Source organism: Capsicum annuum, chromosome 2, assembly GCF_002878395.1.
Source record: "Capsicum annuum cultivar UCD-10X-F1 chromosome 2, UCD10Xv1.1, whole genome shotgun sequence".
In the NCBI taxonomy this organism is placed as follows: domain Eukaryota; kingdom Viridiplantae; phylum Streptophyta; class Magnoliopsida; order Solanales; family Solanaceae; genus Capsicum; species Capsicum annuum.
Genome location: NC_061112.1, coordinates 72457196 through 72467080, shown reverse-complemented (window position 1 = coordinate 72467080; position 9885 = coordinate 72457196).

Sequence of the window (9885 nt, the reverse complement as noted above, 5' to 3'; positions counted from 1 at the left end):
TTTACCCCGAAATGGACTAGAGTCTTCACAAGGATTGTGCTTGATTTATTTTTTTGACTCTAGTACCATTTCCTCATCTTTGACATCTTCATTCATAAATCGTTTGGTTGGTTGGGAAATCACCGAGGGTTGCTCAACATCAAGATCATCATCAACATCAGATTCTTGCTCCTCATCTTCACACTCTTCCATTATGTTACGTGATTCTACAGATAAGATATCATCTAAACATAATATGGAAAAGTGCTTTGAATACTTGACCTCTATATCCATATCCTCTATCATTTTTCTTTCCTCATTATTTACCCTTATGTCTTGATTTATATCACGTATGTTATCATTTGTTGTGTCCACACACTCCAACATTAGTTGAAGCATAGCTTTAATGCCATTCTTTCTGGTGCTTTGTTCTTCCTGTTCTTGACTATAAGACCTATAAAAATCATAAAAAGAACTAGAATTTGGGTTAGTATGCCGGGGGGAGGGGACATTTGGGCAATCACTCCAATGTCCATATTGACCACCACATAACGAACAATCATAGTCTCGGTAGGATGGAGATGGTGCAGACATCTCTCTCCGGGGAGCATATCTACAATCTTGCCAAAAGTGAGGTCCATCATAATATGGACATGGATCATAAAGATAAGATTTCCAACCACCAAGCTCATGTTCGTTCTACGATGCCATAGTAATAAGTAAACTAAAATAAAAATCTACCTAACACAAGAAATAAAAGAAGACTAAAAACAAATATTTACAAGTTTGAATTCAAGCAAGTAGGCTAAAATTTCAAACCAACTCAATACGCCAAATTATTCTCCGGCAATGGCGCCATTTTTGATAACGCTCAACTTACACTTCAATTTGGTGCAAGGCGGTCGTCGTCAATATATTTACCCAACTTTGGAGTCGGGGTCGAATCCACAGTGAACAATTTGAATGTCGATTAAACTACTTTGAAACTAAAGCTACAAGTTAAATTCAAATAACTGATACGAAAAGATAAAATGGGGGTTTGGATGATCAACAAATAATTATTGGTCACTTTATTTTCAGTGGTTATAAATTAAGAGTTTATGAAATAACCAGAATTATGTTCACTAAGGCTTACGGTACATAATAGATGCTAACGATGACTCAAGATTCTCACTGTGGTTAGGATAACAATATATATTTATCGATGATATGCTCTAATGTATTTCGACCTATTTAAGCATCTAATTTTCTAATCCTCTCAGACTTAGGAAATCACTATTCATTGCCTAGATTTTATCTCAGGTTAATCAACCTTGTTACAACGCTGATTATTAAACGAAGTATTTTCGAGTCCCTGTTGATAATTCACTTCCTACTGTATATGATTTATTTCTCAAGAAAATCAAAGTACGTGTGTCTACTATTTGTAACTAACAGACGTTAATTAAAATCTCAGAATTATCTAGAAATACTAAAACCTATTAAATCTTGAGTGTTTAGCACATCATCATGACCTAACCCTAGATCCCATAATTTAGGTTAACGGAGTTTACCACTCATGATGCAAAGAATGAAACACATAATTGAATTCATAATAGAGAAGATTAACTTACAGAGATGAATAATAATTAGTGAATCATAGATTGGATCACAAAGGAAAATCCCCAAAATAGTTGTATTGTTCAAATAAAAAATATAGACAAAGAAATATCGAAAAATATTCTCCAAGACTCAAAGTATCGAACTCTCTTTAGAATAATGATGATGATGAATGAATGCCTCCTAGAAAACCCTAAAACAAAGATTTAAATAGTTTAACCAAAATAAGAAAATAAAATTAAAGTTGCAGTTTTTTCTCGGAATAGACGACGACATCCATGACGGCTTGTTAGGAGTCTAACGGCTTATCACAGATGTCGTCAACTCCTCTGCACTTTTGGCTACTGCTGTCAAAGGATGACGATGACGTTGATGCCTTATCACCAAACTGACAGCTTATCACAAACGTCGTCACAAAAATATCTTTAAATCCCATTCTTTATTTAAGGATGGCGACATTCATAATGACGTATCACACTTTTGATGTCATATCACCATATGTCATCATAGGCTTTAACACATACTTAAGTCTGACGATAACTATGATAGCCTATCACAGGGTTGACGACTTATCACAGATGTCGTCAGCCACCCTTCTCTTTAGATTCCTCCAGATTTTAACTTCTTTTCTTCCATTCTTGTTGGTTCTCTATCCCATCAGCTTAAATTGTAAAATCAGACACAAACAAATCAAAAATGACAAAAGTTCCTTAAGTCTTCGCAATTATTCTTGGTTAAAGGTCTTAAATCTGTTAGCAATTGCTCATATATCAACACCTTCAACTTAAAACAATTGCTTGTCCTCAAGCAACTACATAACACGATACTACGATGCTTAACCAAGAGACACATAAGATACCTATGACAGTTGATTATCAAGTTTAGTTTAAAACTCATTACCCTCTCCATTTTCAATTACTTTAACCCCAACCGTGTATATCAATGAAGATGAACAATGTGACACAAGGGAATCAAGATATGGAATCAAATTAGTAACAATAATCATGCATATATACAAACGACACTTCCCAAACAAGTAGGCAACTAGCAATGCAACCGATGCGACCTTACAATAAAGAAATCCCCCTTTCCTCATAGAAGACATCACATATATAACCATTAGGACAATCACAAAACACTCACTCTCAGAATAAATTACCAATCAATGTATGCCGAATACCTTAGACTTGCCCTTATTTTTATTACCTTGATCATCAGACAGGTCAGCTAGGATCACTATAGGTCTTTTCTTTGGCTTGTAATGTAGGCTAGGGGCTGCTATGATGCTCAAAGATATTTAAAATGACTATGCCTCCTTGACACTATGCTAGCCTCTTGGGTTTTTACTTTTTAACCTTTTTATCTTCCTCTCTTTTATTGATCACACATGCTTAAGATGGGTGCTGTTATTTTCTACAATAACTTCTTTTTTACAACTTTTCTTTTCTTGCTCTTTTCGACCGCACCCAGCTTTTTATCCTTTACTTTTACTCTACCTTTCTTCATACTCATTTTAAATAACACACCCCTATGATAGCCACCCTCAACTTAGGACATTTGCCTAAGTCAAGGTGCACAGTGTCCAAGGAGGACCCGGGCCAAAACAGGTTTATTATGATATAAACTGGAAAAGTGATAGGTGTCAAAAAAAGAAATAGGCTAATCAGGCTCAAAGCAGGGATCAAGGGATATTCTATATACAGGGAAGGTTATTTAGGCTAAAAGTAAGTTAATATCAAAATAGCCTATGATCCTTTCCTAACCCTTATCCTTCAACCAAGGTAAGACTAACCAGGAAAGTTTTAGATTTAGACATACAATGAGAACTAGGCAGTATCTCACTCACACATGGCATAAAGGTACATCAGAAGCTACTACCCATTCAGTCCATGTAATTGTTTAGCAACTAATGCCATAACAATATGCACAGTGGTAACACATAAATACATATCACATCATTATAAAATATACCATTGGAGAGGTGTTCAAAAATCAACAAAAACATGTTAACTTCCTAAGGTACTTGTATTTCTCCTAGTCAACTACAACACATCACAAAAAAACACAATAAGCCTAAACATGCCGGCTCTACTAGGAACAAAACTCAGGAGAAAAGAGGCACGACAACAAAAATTCACGGAGGACATCAACACCCACAAGTAGCCCCATCCTCAACTTAAAATCATGCAATATCCCCAATGCATCAAACCAAAACAAGAGATTTAGAAATATACTTGTGGCACCACGGGTTCAAAAATCTGATGTTAATCACATAATATGAATACAAACAACAAAATACCTTAGGTTGCCTCCCAAGCAGCGCCTGGTTTGATGTCGCAGCACGACTCAGTTATCTTGAAAACTCAAACTTCATCAAGATGCCTTAATGCTAATAATTTATGTCTCCACTTGGAGGATTTGAAACGTCGACCTAACTTTTGATCAATATATCTTCGGGGTGTGTTGTGCAAATGTGAGGGCATGATGAGGAATGTTCTATCACGCCAGTATGAAGACTTGAACTGCTTGCCCAATTTTGTATCAAAATTTTGTGTGGGATTATTTGGCTACGATGAGAATCTTAAACAACCACTAAATGGAAATTGATCTTTAAGGTTCTTGGCCTTCAAGATTGGGGTTATAGTATACCCTTTTGGAAGGAAAAACTCCAAAATGTAAGTATCTTCTTCCTCATTTTCAAAATTCATCATTTTCTTAGGTGATTCGACTTTCATCACATCCACCAAGCATAATGTTTAAAAGTGGTTCAAACGAGGACTAACTCTCAATTTTGGAGTAGAATACCCATTAGTATTTTTACCCCGAAATGGACTAGAGTCTTCACAAGGATTGTGCTTGATTTCTACTTTTGACTTTATTAACATTTCTTCGTCTTTGGCATCTTCATTCATAAATGTTTCAGTTGGTTGGGAAATCACCGAGGGTTGCTCAACATCAAGCTCATCATCAATATCGGATTCTTGCTCCTCATCTTCACACTCGTCCATTATGTTAAATGATTCCACATGCAAGATATCATCTTACCATAATATGGAAAAGTGCTTTGAATGCTTGACCTCTATATCCATATCCTCTATCATTCTTCTTTCCTCATTATTTTCCCTTATGTCTTGATGTATATCACGTATGATATCATTCGTTGTGTCCACACACTCCAACATTAGTTGAAACATAGCTTCAATTCCACACTTTCCGGTGCTTCGTTCTTCCTGTTTTTGACCATAAGACCTATCAAAATCATAAGAAAAATTAGAATTGGGTTAGCATACCGGGGGGAGGGGGTATTTGGGCAATCACTCCAATGTTCATCTCGACCACCACATAATGATTAATCATACTCCCGGTAGGATGAAGATGGTGCACACATCTCTCTCCGAGGAGCATATCTATAATCTTGCCAAAAGTAAGGTCCATCACAATATGGACATGGATCATCAAGATAAGATTTCCAACCACCAAGCTCATGTTCATTCTACGATGCCATAGTAATAAGTAAACAAAAATAAAAATCTACCTAACACAAGAAATAAAACAAAACTAAAAACAAATATTTACAAGTTTGAATTCAAAAAAGTAGGCTAAAATTCCAAACCAACTCAATACGCCAAATTGTTCCCTGACAACGGCGCTATTTTTGATAACTCTCACCTTACGCTTTAATTTGGTTCAAGGCGGTCGTCGTCAATATATTTACCCAACTTTGGAGTCAGAGTCGAATCCACAGGGAACAATGTGAGTGGCGATTAAACTAGTTTGAAACTAAAGCTACAAGTTAAATTCAAATAACTGATACAAAAAGATAAAATGGGGTTTTTGATGATCAGCAAATAATTGCTAGTCACTTTAGTTTCAGTGGTTGTAAATCAAGAGTTTATGAAATAACAAGAATTATGTTCACTAGGGCTTACGGTACATGGCCTATGCTAAAGGTGACTTAAGATTCCACGATGGTTAGGATAACAAGCTATCTTTATTGATGATATTCTCAAATGTCTCTCGACCTATTTAAGCGTCTAATTTCCTATTACTTTCGTACTTAGAAAATCGCTATTCACTACCTAGATTTTACCTCAGGTTTATCAACCTTATTACAGTGCTGATTATTAAATGAAGTATTTTCGAGTCCCTGTTGATGATTCACTTCCTATTGTATATGATTTCTTTCTCAAGAAAATCAAAATAGGCGTGTCTACTATTTGTAGCCAATAGACGTTACTTAAAATCTCAGAATTATCAAGAAATCCTAACACCTATTAAATCATGTGTATTTAGCACATCATCATGACCTAACCCTAGATCTCATAATTCAGGTTAATGAAGTTTAGCCACTCATGATGCAAAGAACGAAACACATAATTGAATTCATAATTGAGAAGATTAACTTACAGAGATGAATAATAATTAGTGAATCATAGATTAGATCATAAAGGAAAATCCCCAAAATAGTTGTGTTGTTGGAATCCAAAAAGATAAATAAAGAAATATCGAAAAATATTCTCCAAGACTCAAAGTATCGAACTCTCTTTAGAATAATGATGATGATGAATGAATGCCTCCTAGAAAACCCTAAAACAAAGCTTTAAATAGTTTAACCTAAATAAGGAAATAAAATTAAAATTTCAGCTTTTTCTCCGAATAGACGACGACATCCATGACAGCTTATCAGGAGTCTGACGGCTTATCACGGATGTCGTCAGCTCCTCTATACTTTTGGCTTCTGCTGTCTAAGGGTTATGATGACGTTGATGCCTTATCACCAACCTGATGGCTTTTCACGAACGTCGTCATAAAAATATCTTCAACTTCCATTCTCTATTTAAGGATGATGGCATTCATGATGGCGTATCATACTTTTGATGTCATGTCACCAGATGTCGTCACAAGCTTCAACTCATGTTTAAGTCTGGCGGCAACTGTGATAGCCTATCATAGGACTGACGACTTATCACAGATGTCGTCAGCCACCCTTCTCTTCAGATTTCTTTAGATTTTAACTTCTTTGCTTCAATTCTTGTTAGTTCTCTATCCCATCAGCTTAACTATTAAATCAGAAATAAACAAATCAAAAATGAAAAAAGTTGCTTAAGACTTCGCAATTAGTCTTGGTTAAAGGTCTTATATGTGTTAGAAATTGCTCACACATCAACACTCTCAACTTAAAACAATTGCTTATTCTCAAGCAACTACATAACACCATACTACGATGCTTAACCAAGAGACACATAAGATACCTATGACAGTTGATTATCAAGTTTAGTTTAAAACTCATTACCCTCTCTATTTTCAATTACTTTAGCTCCAACTGTGTATATCAATGAAGATCAACAACGTGACACAAGGGAATCAAGATATGACATCAAATTAGCAACAATAATCATGCATATATAGAAATTACACTTCCCAAACAAGTAGGCAACTAGCAATGCAACCGATGTGACCTTACAAAAAAGAAATCCCCCTTTTCTCATAGCAGACATCACATATATAACCATGGGGACAATCACATGACACTCACTCTCAGAATGAAGTTCCAATAAATGTATGCCGAATACCATAGGCTTGCCCTTATTTTTATTACCTTGATCGTCAGGCAGGTCACCTAGGATCACTATAGGTCTTCTCCTTGGCTTGTAATGTGGGCTAGGGGCTGGTATGATACTCGATGATATTTAAAGTGTATACGCCTCCTTGACACTGCGCTAAACTCTTGGGTTTCACTTTTTAACCTTTTTCTCTTCCTCTCTTTTAATTCTCAAGATGGGTGGGGTTCTTTTCTACAATCACTTTTTTTTACAACTTTTCTTTTCTTGCTCTTTTCCACTGCACCCAGCTTTTTATTCCTTTCTTTTACTCTACCTTTCTTCATACTTATTTTACATGACTTACCCCTATAATATCCACCCTCAACTTAGGCCATTTGCCTAAGTCAAGGTGCACAGTGTCCAAGAAGGACCAGGGCCAAAATAGGTTCATTATGACATAAACTGGAAAAGTGACAAGTGTCATAAAAAGAAACAGGCTAATCAGGCTCAAAGCAGGGATCAAGAGATATTCTACATACAAGAAAGGTTATTTAGGCTAAAAGTGAGCTAATATCAAAACGACCTATGATCCTTTCCTAACCCTATCCTTCAACCGAGGTAAGACTAATCAGGAAAGTTTTGGATTTCAACATACAATGGGAACTAGGTAGTATCTCACACACACATGGCACAAAGGTACATCAGAAGCTACTACCCATTCGGTTCATGCAATTATTTAGCAATGGTTATTATGTTACTAGAACTAATTCCATAACAGGATGCACAGTGGTCACACATAAATGCATATCACACCGTTATAAAATAGACCATTGGAGAGGTATTCAAAAATCAACAAAAACATGTTAACTTCCTAAGGTACTTATATTTCTCCTAGTCAACTACAACACATCATAAAACAAAACACAATACGCCTAAACATGCCGGCTCTACTAGGAACAAGACTCCATGGAAAAGAGGCATGACAACAAAAAACCACGGAGGACATCAACACCCACAAGTAGCCCCACCCTTAATTTAAAATCATGCAATGTCCCCAATGCATCAAAATAAAACAATAGAGTTAGAAACATACCAATGGCACCACAGGTACGAAGATCTGATGTTAATCATATAATACGAATACAAACAACAAAATACCTTAGGTTGCCTCCTCAGCAGCGCCTGGTTTAATGTTGCGGAACGACTCAGTTATCTTGACTACTCAGACTTTGTCAAGATGTCTTGTTTCTAATTATTTATGTCTCCACTTGGAGGATTTCAAACATCAACCCAACTTTTGATAAATACATCTTCGGGGTGTGTTGGGCGATTGTAAGGGCATGATGAGGAATGTTCTATCACGTCACTTCAAAGACTTGAACTGCTTGCCTAATTTTGCATTGAACTTTTGTGTGGGCTCATTTGGAAATAGTGAGAATCTTAAACAACCATTAAATGGACATCGATCTTTAATCTTCTTGGCCTTCAAGATTGGGGTTGTAGTATACCCTTTTGGAAGGACAAATTCCAAAATATAAGAATCTTCCTCCTCATTTTCAAAATTCATTATTTCCTTAGGTGATTCGACTTTCATCATATCCACCAAGCATAATGTTGAAAAGTGGTTCTAATGAGGACTAACTCTTAATTTTGGAGTAGCATCCCTATTAGTATTTTTACCCCGAAATGGACTAGAGTCTTCACAAGGATTGTGCTTGATTTCTTTTTTTGACTTTAGTACCATTTCCTCATCTTTGACATCTTCATTCATAAATCGTTTGGTTAGTTGGGAAATCACCGAGGGTTGCTCAACATCAAGCTCATCATCAACATCGAATTCTTTCCCCTCATCTTCAAACTTGTCTATTATGTTAAATGATTCTACAAATAAGATATCATCTAAACATAAGGTGCAAAAGTGATTTGAATGCTTGACCTCTATATCTATATCCTCTATTATTCATCTTTCCTTATTATTTTCCCTTATGTTTTGATGTATATCACATATGATATCATTTGTTGTGTCCACACACTCCAACATTAGTTGAAGCATAGCCACTCTTTCCGATGCTTCATTCTTCCTGTTCTTGACCATAAGACCTATCAAAATCATAAGAAGAACTATAGTTTGGGTTAGCATGACGGGGGGAGGGGGCATTTGAGAAATCACTCCAATGTCCATCTTGACCACCACGTAACAAACAATTATACTCTCGATAGAATGGAGATGGTGTAGACATCTCTCTCTGGGGAGCATATCTACAATCTTGTCAAAAGTGAGGTCCATCACAATATGGACATGGATCATCAAGAAAAAATTTCCAACCACCAAGCTTATGTTCATTCTATGATGCCATAGTAATTAGTAACTAAAATAAAAATCTACCTAACACAAGAAATAAAAGAAAACTAAAAACAAATATTTACAAGTTTGAATTCAAGCAAGTAGGCTAAAATTTCAAACCAACTCAATACGCCAAGTTGTTCCCCGACAACGGCGCCATTTTTGATAACGCTCAACTTAAACTTTAATTTGGTGCAAGGCGGTCGGTTTCAATATATTTGCCTAACTTTGGAGTTGGGGTCGAATCCACAGGAAACAATGTGAGTGGCGATTAAACTAGTTTGAAACTAAAGCTACAAGTTAAATTCAAATAATTGATACAAAAAGATAAAATAGGAGTTTTGATGATCAGGAAATAATTGCTGGTCATTTTAGTTTCAGTGGTTGTAAATCAAGAGTTTATGAAATAACCAGAATTAT